The sequence below is a fragment of the Crocuta crocuta genome, unplaced genomic scaffold, assembly GCF_008692635.1.
Source record: "Crocuta crocuta isolate KB4526 unplaced genomic scaffold, BGI_CrCroc_1.0 scaffold3, whole genome shotgun sequence".
In the NCBI taxonomy this organism is placed as follows: domain Eukaryota; kingdom Metazoa; phylum Chordata; class Mammalia; order Carnivora; family Hyaenidae; genus Crocuta; species Crocuta crocuta.
This window is the reverse complement of record NW_027529934.1, coordinates 8,160,529-8,175,846: the sequence shown is the minus strand read 5'-3', so window position 1 is coordinate 8,175,846 and position 15,318 is coordinate 8,160,529.

Sequence of the window (15,318 nt, the reverse complement as noted above, 5' to 3'; positions counted from 1 at the left end):
TTCCACATCATGAAGGAAATCAGGAAAATCACATCAGGAAATATCTTGCATCTGCCTAATTTCAAGCCTTAATCCACACAAATGTGCGAATTTCCTCCTGAAAGGTAGAGCTGGAGGAGTCTGGACTTCCTGGCCAAAGCAGGTCAGGTTGGGTTGCTGGGCACCCACCAGTAAGAAAGACCTGGAAGCCCTGATTGCTGGAGAAGCCTGCTGACCCATTGAGTGAGCAGCCCAATTGGGAGGGGGCGGGTGTTAACTCACCAGCTAAAAGTTGACAGCTTAGATTTTCCTGGGAAGGGCTTTCTCTACCCTGAGGCCAATCAAGAGATCAGGGTCAGTCTGGAGCTTCACAGGCCTGGAGTGCCCTCTGGAGGCCAAAACTGACTGACAGACGGTGAACTGCATCTGCGTGAGCCATGCAGGATAGGAAATAACCAGGCACCTAGACAAGGGCAATATTGGAGAGGCAAGGTCACAGGAGGGGCCTCTTGGGAGTACCTGGCATCTGCCTAATTCTAAGCCTTACCCTACCCAAACAAAGGTAGTCCCCTGAAGGAGAAACTGCCTTACCCGGACTAGATCTGGCAGGCTGGCTGGGGTATCCTCCAATAAGAGACACCTGGGAGAATTCATTGACGGCCGCAGAAGCTGGGACCCTATCAGGTAGCCGGTCTACACAGGGCTTGATCCGTTGCCTATTTCAGCAGCTACTTCAGAGCAATTTCGGGGGAGGGGTAGGCTTCCTCCTCCCTGAAGACAATACAAATGGTTGGGGATGAGCCGTAGTTTGGGAAGCCTGGAGGGTCCCAGCTGCCCGTAGGCAGCTGATGAAATATGTACTGTACCTGCATGGGAGGTATAGGTCAGGCTTGCCAGGGACCTGGGAAGGGGCAAGTGTCAGGAGAGGCTAGGTCACAGCAGAGAGCTGTTGGGGGTTGAACACGTGGGCCAAATCTCAAGCTTCATCCAGCAATGTGAAATATTCACTTTGATGGCAAAACTGGTGATTTTTCAACTGCCTTGTGAGGGAGCAGGTGAGCAGGGAAGGACATCCTCGATTGGGAGACATCTGGCAGTCCCGGTTCCTAGGGAAGACCTGGACCTCGTCAGACAGCAAGTCCACATGGGGTCTGTCCTCCATTTGGAGCTGCCACCTCAGAGCAATTTTCAGAATGTTGGGTCCCTCCATGCCGGAGGCTATGCCGAGTTTCAAAGGCCTGGAGGGCCGGGCTGGCCTGAGCTGGCTTATGGGTGTTTACTGCGCATGTGTGGGTGGGGCAGGTCAGGGTAGTTAAGGAGCGGAAAGCACAAGTCTCTGGAGGTGCCGGTCGCTGGAGCGGGCCCTTGGGGTTACAAGGCCTGATTACAGGCCTTAACCTACCCAAGTGCGCATATTCCCGCTAAAGGCCATGCCGGAGTCATCTGGACCGCCTTGCCAGGGCTGGATCCTCGCGGGCTGGCCTGGTATCCTAATTAAGAGATGCCTGGGGGCCTTAACTGCTGGAGAAGCCTGGGACCCCAGCACGCAGTAAGTCTGCATGGGCGCCGACTGGTGCCCATTTCAGCAGTTACCGCAGGGCACTGGGCGTGAGCTCCCTCCATCCCTGATAACCTGTAGGTGGTTGGGGATGGGCCCGGCTCCGTGGGCCCGGAGGGCCTCGGCTTCCTGAGGACCGCTAGTGGGGTCCAAAATACACATGCGTGAGACCTGGCAAGTGTTGGGAGAGCCTGAGTGACAAGGGCGGTACAAGGAAATACCCAGCGTTGGCCTGATTCTAAGCTTTCACCTGCACAGATGTGTGTATTCTCACTGAAGGCAGAGCTGGAAGACCTGGGCTACTTTGCCATGGCGGGCGGGTGCTAGCCGGTGTATGCTTCAGTAAGAGACACCTGGGGGGCTTGATTGCTGGAGAAGCCGGCACCCCTTCAGGCCTTGGGTCCAAATGAGGCCTGACTGTTGCCAGTTTCAACCTGCTGCCTCAGAAAGATTTTGGGTGGTGGGCTCCCTCCTTCCTGAGAGAGCTATTCAGGTGGTTGAGTTCTGGCTGCCGTCGCACAGGCCCAGAGTGTCTCTGAGGCCCAGGTCCTGCCGACAGTGTGCGGACTGTGCAGGTTAGGGTGGCCAGGCACCTGGGGCGGGGGCAAAGTTGGATGAGGCTCTTGCGGGTACAAGACATTAGTCCAATACATAAGGCCTACCCACCCGTTGTTTAATCCTCCCCCTTAAAGCAGGGTGAGGGTTTGTTCGACTGCCTTGACAGCGAGGGGCCAGGCAGGCAGGGAAAGGATATCTTCCTTTTGGAGACACGTGGGAGTCCCGGTTCCTAGGGAAGCCCAGGACCCCACTGGCTGCAAGTGCACCTGGGGACTGACTGTCCCCCATTTCCTTTGCTGCCTCAGAGTGATTTTTGGAGTGTGGGCTGCCTCCAGCCTTGAGGCAACTGAGGTGACTGGGGATGGGCTCTAGCTCCGCAGCGCAGAAGGGCTCCGGCAGCCCAAAGTGGCTGAAGGTGTGCCTAGCGCACACCCGCGGTCAGTAAAGTCAGGTTAGTCAGGGACCTGGAACAGGGCGTGTCAGGACAGGCCGTGTCCCTGGGGCAGGCTGTAAGGCCTACCTACCCATTATGCAGTATTGTCCGTAAAGGCAGAGCTGAAGGTTCTTCAACTGCTCTGCCCAGGAGAGGCGTGGGCAGGGCAGGGTACCCTCCACGAGGAGACACCTGGGAGTCCTGGTGCCTTCCTTGTTCAGGCAGCACCCGTCATGCAGCAAATCCACAAGATGGCTGACTATTGCACACTCGCAGCTGCGGCCTCAACTTTTTTTGGTAGGTGGGCTCCCTCCACCCCGGAGGCTATGCAGGTGGTCAGGGCCTGGCTGGAATTCCACAAGCTGGGAGGGCTGGGTCTGCCCGAGGCTGGCTTACGGGGGCGCACTGCGCATGCGCAGTCCATGCAGCTCAGGGTAACCAGGGACTCTGACAGGAAAAATGTGGGCAAAAGCTGTTCGTAAGAATGGGCCCTTGGATTTACAAGGCCTGATTCCCTGAGTGGCCAGGGTAACCTCCTGTAAGAGACACTGGGGAGGCTTGATTGCTGGAGAGGCCCAGGACCTCAGTTGACAGCCAGTGTGGGTGTGGTCTGACCCCCGTCTATGGAAAGCTGCCACCTCAGGAAAGGGAAGGGATCCCTCCACCCGTGAGGCTATGCAGGTGGTTAGGTCCCATTTGAGCTGGGGGGCCCTGGCTGCCCATGGCCAGATGATGGGGTACAACAGTGCTTGTGTGAGCCATGCAGGTCAGTGCAGCCAGGGAACAGGGCAAGTGTCAGGAGAGGCCACGTCCTTGGTTAGGGCTTTTGTGGGTCAAAAGCATCAGCCTAATTTTGAGCCCGAACCTTTATGAATGCACACATTTCTCCCAAAGGCAGGGCTGGAGGAAACTGGGTGCCTCGCTAGGGGAGAGCTGGGCAGGTGGGCAGGGGTATCTTTCAATAGGAGACACCTGGGAGTCTTGATGGGTGAAGTCTGGGACCCCATCAGGAAGTCCGTCAAGTGGGAACTGATAGTTTCAAGCTGATGCCTCAGAAAGATTTTGTGGTGAACTCCTTCCACCCTGGAAACTATGTCAATAGTTGCAAACTGGCTCAAGCTACATTGGCCTGGAGGGCCCTAGCTGCCAAAGTCTGGCTTTCTTGGTGTGGGCTGCACAGGTCAGGGAAATCAGGGACCTGTAGCTGGGCAGTGCCTGAAGAATCCAGGTCTCAAGAGTAGTCTGTTGGGGGGTCATGGCATCTGCCTTAATCTAAGCCCTAACCTATAAAGATGGCATCTGTTCAAGTGGCCTATCCTTGGCTCCAACATGTGCCACTTTGGTATATTATTTTGCATTAACATTACTTAAGAAACAGCCAGTGCAAGAAGGTCACCCAGACCCCTCTTTGTCTCCAGAAGGCAGGAAAGAAATCTCACATTGAAAAGTCCCCTCCCGGGACCAAGATCTAAGAGACATCCGCATCACCAGAGGCAGGGCATTGGGAGTTGAGAAGGCTGTGTAAACAAGCCTTGTTACTTTTACTCAGGACTAGCTCGGCCCAAATTCTGTTCAGAATTTCTTGCTAATGGAAGCTCCCAAGTAAGTGTTCTCCGTTCTGTCAATTTCTGACAGCTTTATTGCTTGTCTAAAAAAGTAGCAAAGCTGCCAGCCTGGGTCTTCTCTTTGGTTCTCAATTTGGTTACGTGCAGTGAGTTAGACTTTGTTTTCTTCTCCTGTGATTCTGCCTCCTGTCAGTTTAATTCTTAGGCCAGCTGGAGGAACTTGGAGTTTGAGGGAAATACTTCCTCCTCCAGAGCTGGCACAGTCAGCAAGATAAACTTCCCCGCCTGGACACGGTTTGTGGCCATGGAGAGTTCCTGGAACATCTGAGCAGCAGCTGGCAGAAGACAGGAATCCTTACGAGTCAGCCCCTGGCTCTCTGCCTGCAGGGTCTCCCATAGAGCGAGAGGGGAAGAGTCTGTTTTCTCTCACTTCCTAAGTTTAGATTACTTAGATAAAACATTTGTAGAACTAGTGTCTTGGGCTTAGTGACTCTGGCAAATTTGGTAAAACACTCTTGGTGTGACTGATCCCTTTCCTCCCAGAGGTCATTACTGTTCTCGTTGTCTTTTGTGTCATTTGTCAACGAGAGGATTTTACTTAACACAGCGAAGCAATGCAGGTCCAAGCCCTCATGAGCCTGCCGTTCAAGGCAGCCTCAGAGAGCGGGGAGCTCCTGGTTCTCAAAAGAACGGTGTCTGTTTAGACAAACTTAGCTGTGGGTCCTCTCTGTAAAAACAAGATGAAGTTTTTCCTTTCATCTTGTTCTGTGTCCTACGAACTTGGCTTTGTGACCAGTGAGAATCTCTCTGGTGTCCGTGAACTGAAGGATGCACTTACCAGGGTGCACCAGGTGGCCCGTGGGATAGAGAACAGCTCTGAAACCCGAGGCTCCCAGCGGCAGTCTCTTTGTCCAGCCTCTCTCTTTGTCCAGGCTCTCAGTGGCGCTTGTCATGAGACGTCTTAGCCCATACGGGACATTTGTCTCTCAACCTTCACTGTTTGCTAATACTGGAAAGTCCCATTCCAGTGATGCCTGCCTGGTGTCACCGATGAGCAGGTCTGGGACTGGAGGTGTCTGACAGTTCCTTGAAAGAACAGATGCTGTCTTCACTACACCATCCTTAACTGCCTGTGCAATGAACACCTTTGGTTTCTCAAAGTATTTTTTGGCAGCATCAGTGATGCCCTCTCTAAGTAAGCATGCCCCTCGCATCCACGGTCTAAGCCTGGAAAGTTGACTTTGAGTCAACTTTAGTTAAAAGGTGTGTTGGTTTGAGTAGCCATTGAGATTAATAAACTCCTCCTGGTTGGTGGCTAGATGGTGGATCTTTTAAATTTGTTATATTTGGAAAGAAAGAAAATTCTTTACAGAGAGCTCTCAGTTGTCTTATTAGTAAAACAACCAGCTTAAGGACTCCCTTGATAAGATGAAAGAATAGAAATTAGACTTAAGACTAAATTTAACGTCCACATCCAGCTTAAATCCCCCTTCTCACAGTCTGGCCCCATCTACCTGTTTTAACTTCCCTTTCCCTACATGATATACAGGGAGCACTCTGGCCTAATCTCTAGGTTCAAAGTACACAGGTTCCTCCTATAAATACTGAAAGTGAGGAAATGAATTTAACACAAGCTCCTGAGACTGGAGGTGAGGCTGGCTTTGCTCCTACTTTCTAGGACTCTGCTCTGGGCTCTGTCAGCTTTGGGCATTCCTATGCAATGTCCTTTACAGATCCATCGTAGGCCTCCCAACAAAATGAAATTAATGTCCCCTGAAAAAGCCTGTTTTTTCATTCCTAAAGCCCATTTCCCTCAATTTTCAGAGGATCTCCCAAATCCAGGGAGGAGGTAGAAAGATAGTGGTCATTCACAGCACTGCCTCACAGAAACCAGGTGACCAAAATACCTCCTAGGTCTGCTTACAGATGATCAGAAGAAGGGCTGATGTTCAGGAACTGATAGAAGCCAATGCTGAATCGTGTACTCAGAAACAAGGCATTTTGTTAAAATGCTTTATACATACCTTACAAAGGCATAAGTTGTTTGATTCTCATTCTAGTTAAAATCTCCCTGATATAAAGTAGCATGTGTAATTTAAAAAGTGGGTCAGTCCCTTAATACTTAAGCTGTAAGCCAATTCTTTTGCGGGGATTAAAAACAACTGTCTTTGTCTTTCAAATGTCTACAAACCCAGAAATCCAACTCTAGAAATGGCCAAAGTCCACCTATCTTTACTAACCTCCAAAGCTCATCTGTATCTCTCAAAATGCTTGCAGATAAATATCAGAATATTGGAACAAGATTGTCCTGTGCTTTAAAAAGGTCAATTACAGGGGCACCTGGGTGGCTTAGTTGGTTAAGCTTCCAACTTCGGCTCAGGTCATGATCTCACAGTCTGTGGGTTCAAGCCCCACTTCTGGCTCTGTGCTGACAGCTCAGAGCCTTGAGCCTGCTTCAGATTGTGTGTCTCCTTCTCTTTCTGTCCCTCTCCCACTCACACCCTGTCTCTCTCAAAAATAAATAAACATTAAAAAAATTTTAAAGGTCAATTACAATTACCCCAAATATCTTAGAAAAATGTGCATTCTTTGGTTTTTTTTTTTAATGTTTTATTTATTTTTGAGAGAGAGGGAGAGAGAGAGCAGGGAAGGGTCAGAGAGAGAGATACAGAATCCGAAGACAGGTNCCCACTCACACCCTGTCTCTCTCAAAAATAAATAAACATTAAAAAAATTTTAAAGGTCAATTACAATTACCCCAAATATCTTAGAAAAATGTGCATTCTTTGGTTTTTTTTTTTAATGTTTTATTTATTTTTGAGAGAGAGGGAGAGAGAGAGCAGGGAAGGGTCAGAGAGAGAGATACAGAATCCGAAGACAGGTTACAGGCTCTGAGCTAGCTGCCAGCACAGAGCCCGACATGGGGCTTGAACCCACAAACCCCAAAATCATGACCTGAGCTGAAGTCAGATGCTTAACCAACTGAGCCACCAAGGTGCCCCCTTTCTCTGTTTTTTTAAGTTAGAAATCTTATCATGTCTTTGAAACATAAATATAGCCCACAGTAACCTGAGAGTAAAGGAAAAAATGGAAAGAGGGCTTTAAAAAATCAAACAGCTGAATGNGATGGGCATGGAGGAGGGCACTTGTGGGGATGAGCGCTGGGTGTTATATGGAAACCAACTTGACAATAAACTATTAAAAAAAAAAAAATCAAACAGCTAAAATGAATCTTGTACCCAAATTCTAGCACTGCCTCCTTCAGATTGATACAAATCACAAAAGTCTTCCCCACAAATAGTAAGAGACTTTAGTCATCTGAATGAGTAAACCGTTTATTCCAACTGTTATTTATCAACAGGTGAGTTTTACAGTGTTTTAAAACAGAAGCTACAATAGCTCCATGTGTTTGTCTATATGTATGTGTATGTTTCTACATTATAGGTGTCAACCTTAAAAATAAAATGCCAGTTATTTTGTCAGCAAGATGAGTTTATTTGGGGCTAGCGGCAGAACTGTAATGCAGGACAGGCAACCGGGGGACTCAGTTGCTGGTCACATCACCTGGCTGAATCAATCTAACCCGATTGGTAACATCCATAGGTTTAAGATCGATTCAGTTGTGACATTTGGACTACAGAGAAATAGTTACAAGACCAAGGGGTCTCTAACATGGTGGACAAATTGGAGTTTCTGGTGACAGACTTAATACTCAGAGAGGTTTCCCCATTTTGCAACAGACTGAGAAATGCATATGAGTATTATCTCTCCAAGTGAAAGGGGAGGAGGACAAGGTAAGAAGGAGCAGTGAGAAGAGAGTATACAGGCCTGTTTTTTTTTTTTTAATGTTTTATTTATTTCTGAGAGACAGCATGAGCAGGGGAGGGTCGGAGAGAGAGGGAGACACAGAATCTGAAACAGCCTCCAGGCTCTGAGGTGGCAGTCAGCACAGAGCCTGACCTGGGGCTTGAACCCATGAACCAGGAGATCATGACCTGAGCCAAAGTCGGACACTTACTTGACTGAGCCACCCAGGCGCGCCGTGGCCTGTTCTTACCTCTTGGGAAAGCTGTCTTCTTCAGCTATCTGCTTCAGTTCCTGAAAATCTTTACTTTTAGGTCACCTATGAGTGTGTGGGTCTAGTCAGGGGTTGGTACTTTCTTTAGATGTGCACCAATCCAAGAGTTTGGAGTTTGGTGGCACAGAGTTGGTTTAACAGTTCCTGGTAAATGTCTTTCCAATGGGGTTGAAGAGAGTCTTCTGGAGATATCTTTTCCAATAGATAAAGTCCCTAGTTTATAAAGGTGATGTTTTAGTTTCTGTCTTCTGGGAGCATGCTGTGCAATGAATGCTCTACAAAAGCATTATTATTTTTAATAGAAGCAATTAGGCCTTTACGATATTGAATTGGTCTCCTTTTATCAACTGTGGGTCAAAGCCGGGGTAGGAGTACTGGGTATTCTATTCCAAAGAAAACAGATTCTCATTGAACTTGTGTAAATACATTGTCATAAACAATAAAAATACTTAATAAGAGCTTAATATTTGATAATTAAATATTTAATAAGAATTTAATGAGTTTCAGAATTCTGGAGGGATCATGTAGGGAGAAAAGGTTAAATGCTTTAATTTTCATTTAAAGATATATTTTACTGGGGTGCCTGGGTGTATCAGTCGATTGAACATCCAACTTTGGCTCAGGTCATGATCTCATGGTTTGTGAGATCGAGCCTCACATCAAGCTCACTACTGTCAGCCAATCAGTGAAGAACCTGCTTCAGATCCTCTGTCTCCCTTTCGCTGTCCCTCCCCTGCCTACTATGTTCCCCAGAATAAATAAATAAAATAAAATAAAATAAAGATATCCTTTACCAAATTGCTGTGTTATAGATAGATTAGAGAAGAAAAACAGAGGTCCTTTAAATCTGGAAAACAAAACATTAAAGCAACCTATTTTAGAAATTCTTACCCAGTTCAGTGTTATGATCTTGAATTTATTAAAAACTGTCAGATCTTTCTCATAAATATTCTTGAAGATGAAGTACTTAAAATAATAGCTATAAATGACAAAAGACTTAAAAATAGCTATGGTTAGAGGTCTCATGAGAGTTTATTATGAGGTAATTGGCAAGGGAATTTGGTTATTTCTGTGACCTACTTCAAGGTACATCACTCTCAACGTACAAGAACATATAAGGGGCACCTCGGTGGCTCAGTTGGTTAAGCGTCCAACTTCAGTTCAGGTCATGATCTCACAGCTCATGAATTGGAGCCCCACATCTGGCTCTGTGCTGACAGCTCGGAGCCTGGAGCCTGCTTCAGATTCTGTGTCTCCCTTTCTCTCTCTGCCCCTTCCCAATTTGTACTCTGTGTATGTGTGTGTCTCTCTCCCTCAAAAATATTTAAAAAAACCACATCAGATTTCAAGAAGTTTCACACGATTTAAGGAACACTTATTTTAAAATATATACACACAAAAATCAAATTTAGCATCACATATTTGACAATACTTGTCATGTAATTTAACATACAAAATATACCTAATTAGTGCAGTGTAATCTTACCCTTTTTAGAAGGAGAGAGAGCAAATCTTTTGAGAAGTTTCAAGAATCTTGTGGAAATACTCATAGTTACTTTTAGAGAAAAAAACTGTTTAGAATTTAATTTTGAGAAGTTTGTAAAAAAATATCGAAAGGGGTTGGACGGTTGACCAAATAGGATTACAGCTCATTCTGAAGCAGTATTTAATTATCTATTTGACCAAAGTGACCAGGAAAGATTTCAAAGGCTTACAAGGTTGAAGCAAAACTTAGCTCTCTTAATATCCAGAAGACTTGGTTTTCTTGAGTACTCAGAGACCTGATGAAGACACAACAGGGGCACCTGAGTGGCTCAGTCAGTTAAGCATCCGACTTCAGTTCAGGTCATAATCTCACGGTTTATAAGTTCGAGCCCCACATTGGGCTCTGTGCTGACAACTCAGCCTGGAGCCTGCTTCGGAATCTGTGATTCCCCTCTCTCTGCCCCTCCCCTGCTCATACTCTGTCTCTCAAAAAATAAGTGTTAAAAATTTAAAAAAGACGTAGAACCTTTGTTTTCTATGCAGATTACATTAAAGGTAGGAAAAACATTTGTTTGTAACTTCTTAGTGAAAACAGACTGATAAGAAAACTTAGTTCTTTTAACTGAAGAAAAAGTTTGATTATGCATTTTAAAAATATTTTCCATATTAAAACTCCTAAATCCATTCAAATTTTAGGTTGACTAAACATAAAACTCCTTCCTCAATGTTTCTTTTCCATAAAGCTTCTACAACTTTATAGATATATTTAAAATAATTTTTTTTAATTCTGAAACAATTATTTTATTTTAGAACAAAATTACTTTTTTTACTTTACCAAGAAAAAAACCCCAAAAACCTTCATATTCTTTTTAAAAATTTTTAAAAATATTTGTTCATTTTTGAGAGAGAGAGAGACAGAATATGAGCAGGGGAGGGGCAGAGAGAGACACAAAATCTGAAGCAGGTTCTAGTCTATGAGCTATCAGCACAGAGCCCGACATGTGGCTCGAACTTATGAACCACGAGATCATGAACTGAGCTGAAGTTGGGCACTCAATCAACTGAGCCATTCAGGCACCCCAAAAACCCTCCTATTCTTCATACCTTTCCTTATCTAAAACACACATTCTACTTTTTAAAATCTGTTTTTCATATATTTTCTTTTACTTTTATTATTTCTTTTTTTTTTATATTTTATGTGTTTTGTTTTTGAGAGGGAGACAGAAAGTGAGCAGGGGAGGGGCAGAGAGAGAAGGAGACACAGAATCTGAAGCAGGCTCTAGGCTCTGAACTGTCAGCACAGAGCCCAACGTGGGGCTCGAACCCACAGATTGTGAGATCGTGACCTGAGCCAAAGTCGGATGCTTAACCAACTGAGCCACCCAGGCGCCCCTACTTTTATTACTTCTAACAGTTTTAGGAAAGCACCTTTTTTGGTGACAACTTCACCTTTGAGGAGTTCAAATGCCATTTTCTCAATTTCAAAAACTTGCAGAGCTTATCTAGAAAAGAAATGTAAGACCGTTGTTACAGAGTAATTACAGATTTAAAGGATAGTATGATTGCTCATGCATTACATTAAAAGAATGTAAACTTCTCGTACATAATCTAGTTATAATACGCCATATACTTTTTGGAAATTATGGAACGAGATTTCCTCATGTGTACAGGCTCATCCTCACTCTGCTCTGTTGGACCGGGAGTGGACGAACAGGCAGGGGCAAACAAGGGTCCCCACAGTAGTGTTGAAGAGGGCACTCTAAGTTGAATAGGCAGAATGAAGATTTGAAAAATAGGACAACTTTGGGGCGCCTGGGTGGCTTAGTCGGTTAAGCGTCCGACTTTCGCTTAGGTCATGCTCTCGCGGTTCTTGGGTTCGAGCCCTGCGTCGGGCTCTGTGCTGACTGCCAGCTCAGAGCCTGGAGCCTGTTTCAGTCTGTGACTCCCTCTCTCTCTGACCCTCCCCTGCTCACGCTGTCTCTCTCTCTCTCTCCTAGAAATAAATAAAACATTAAAAATTAAAAAAAAAAATAGGACAACTTTTAAACTGATGGCAGAGCTGTAAGTGTCTGGGAGGGCTTCACCAGAATTCCAAACCCTGCAATGAGTTATAAGGAATGGGGAATACTCTTTTACACAGACGGTTGCCTGGGTGCATATCTGAAAAGACACACAAAAAAGTATGGGCCTATCGAAGAGTACTTACAGTTTGGCTTTGAGGGATTATCACTGTGTACATACAGGACAGAGAGGATGGTTGTTTTGCATTCCCCATTTCAGCTGGCTGAACACACCCCTTTGTTGCCCAACTGATATAAGAGCAGTGGCTTTCAAGCACACTGGATTGTTCCACAGCACGAATGTAGTGTGTATTATGGCCCATCATATACCTACGTATATAAGACTTTATAAGTAATGGAGCCCGGATTGCTAGAGAAGCCCAGGGCCACTAAGCAGCCAATTTAAAAGCTGCTCCCTCACAAAGATTTTCTGGAGGGAGTCTCTCTTCACTCTGAGGCTGTTCAAGTGCTTGGGGTCAGCTGGAGCTCCATAGGCCTGGAATGCCCTGGAATGCCTAACCCAAGGCTGGCTGATAGGGGGAACTGCACATATGCCTGCAGGGTAATCAGGGACCTAACACATGATGCATATTCCTCCAATTAAACCTCTTACAAGTCCAACAAGGAACTGAAAGGATTTCCTTCTTTTTAGCGAATCTGTTTTTGACATCGTTTGTAAATTGGGCACAAAGATAAAACTGAATACAATTCTGGGATCTATATCTGGCTTGAAAATCCTACATATTAAGTTTCAGAAGATAGATTACTGTTGTAAGTTTCCAATATGACCAGGACAGGCTTCATTAACATAAGCTCCCGTATACTTGGGGTAGAAATATATGGTGTAAGAAGCCTCATGGGGGCACCTGGGTGGCTCGGTTGGTTGTGATCACACAGTTCATGGGTTTGAGCCCCACGTCAGGCTCTGTCCTGAACCTGGAGTCTGCTTCAGACTCTGTCTCTCTCTCTCTGTCTGCTCCTCCCCCACTCATGCTCTGTCTCTCACAATAGATTAAAAAAATTAAATATTAAATATAAAAAAACATTAAAAAAATTAAAAAAGTCGCATGTATACCATGAAGAATAAAGATATGTGTTATATGCTAAGTTTCCTATGTAAATTTCACTATATACCTTATAATGTCTCTGTTCATTTAAAGTCTGGCCATAGTATCCATGGATCTATTGTTCATTTTCTAATAGGTGATTATGGATTAAATAGTGTTAATTGGGAGTATAGTAAATTATCAGTTTTTTTACCTATTTATACTTAAAGATACAATCATCCATTTTGCATATGAAGCAACTGCTCTTTTATAAAATACTAGCACAAAGTAAATCAGGAGTTAAATCTGGGTTATTGTCACAAAGTCTCTGCCATGTGTCCAGTGCTGAATTTAAAAGTAAGATGAGGGAAAGGTAGAAAAGTTAGTCCCTGGTTGTCTTGGTATATATACTGGGTTATAATAGCAAAGGGAAGTTAGTAATTCAGTGAATCTTCATCCTTCAAGTCAATGTCTAGAAAGGAGTGTTGTTCAGGTTCCTTGTGGATTCTTGTGGCGCTTTCCACTGCTTTATCAGGGTCCCTAAACATTTGGTTTCTCCATTGATTGAAGGATTCCCAGTGAGAAGATGACACTGATAATAAAGGATAGGATGGAGAGTGATATGGATAATGTTGGGGATGCTGGTGAGTTCTCAGTTGCAATAAGGTGAACAGGCTAGTGATTTCTGAAGAAAGTAGAGGATGTCACAGAGGGTAGAGTATCTAGACCAGAATGTTGCATTCCACTGTGAAACGGAGGCACAAGAACTCTTGCTGGAGCTGTCAGATTATCCATAGCTGCACTGAGTATGGTAACCGATGATAAACAATAGGCAGAATGGTATAGGCAGCAGGCAGCGTGCTACACTGTCCAGCTTAGTAATACTGATAGAGTTAAAGGTGCATAGTGGATTCATGCATACAGAATATAAGTACGTGTCCTATAAATTTTCAGTTCTTCCTTGTTATTGTTCTTGCCACTTACGGAAATCTGTAATTATTATGGCCATTGTTGCCAATATTGCTCTAATAATAATCATCCTGTACATGCTAGGCTAAATATTAGGCATCTAGTATTGATAAAAATAAAAGCTGGTGTTCTTCCCTCCTGAAATTGTTATAGCGGCATCACATTATTTTTCTTAATTTGATGTGATATACTTTTTCCTTTGGTCACCCAATAGGTTTTGTTAGTGGTAGATGCTATATTCCTCCCCCCCCCAGTACTATATATATTATGTTTTGTTTTGTAAAGTTTATTTATTTTGAGAGAGAGCGCGCACAGGGGAGGGGCAGAGAGAGAGGGAAAGAGAGGATCCCAAGCAAGCTCCACACTGCCAGTGCAGAGCACTGTGACTCGGGACTCGACCTCATTAACCGTGAGATCATGACCTGAGCCAAAACTGAGTTGGACACTTAATTGACTGAGCCACCCAGGTGCCCCTATATATTATTATGTTTTTAATTAATACTTTTCCTTTAGATTCTGGGGTGTTCATGCTCATTCTTATCTCCATGGATGACTGCAATATTCATTCAATAGTTTTTCCATCCTTTCAGTAGTGATAATTTAGAGATCTTGCCACTCCCGGATTGTTTTGGTCTAAGCTTTCATATCTGGATTGCTAGTAAGCATTCTAAGCTTTTGCTTGAATAAGCCATTATACTTCTCAACTGATCCAGAGGCATTTGGATTGTAGGGTAAGTTGACATTCCAATTATGACTTCTTCCTTAGCTCATTCTTATAGTCAATCTTCTGTGAAGTGGGTGCCAGAATCTGATTTTATGATGGTTGGAATACCATAGCAAGCATTGACATTTCTATTCTGATGGCGGATTTTAAAAATAATTTTCCTGCGAGGCGCCTAGGTGGCTGAGTCACTTGAGTATCCGACTTCAGCTCGGGTCATGATCTCAGAGTTCGTGAGTTTGAGCCCCACGTCAGGCTCTGTGCTGACAGCTCGGAGCCTGGAGCCTGCTTCGTATTCTGTGTCTCCATTTCTCTCTGTCCCTTCCCTGCTTGTGCCCTGCCTCCCTCTCTCTCCCCTCAAAAAGTAAATAAACATTAAAAAAATTTAATAAAAAAGTAATTTTCCTACAAGGATAGGATGATCCTATTGGTGATGCTCTGTCTATCATAGTGCACACATAGTTTATTCTTTGATATGGGCAAATGTCCTGTGTAATCGATTTGTATAATTTTGAAGGGTCTGTCTGTTTTAACCTTATCTGGAGTATTCATTAATGACTTCCTAGCTTTAAACTTTCAGCAATTCTCATATTAATTCAAAATTGAAGATATTTTATACATGCTTCTTTCCTCTAACCAAGTTCTAGTGCCTCATGTAACAGCATGACTTCTTTGGTGATGTGCCAATGCAATGATCCTATCAGTTGGCATATATGTGTATTTAGCTTTTACATTCCAATGTCTTTCTTGTTTATATAGGGTTATGTTTTTCATTGGTTACCTCCTTAGCCACGAATCGTTATTTTTTTTTATAAGATAAACTTTAGGCTTCTTTGATTTACTAGTTTTCTTGTTGAGTTTGTCTA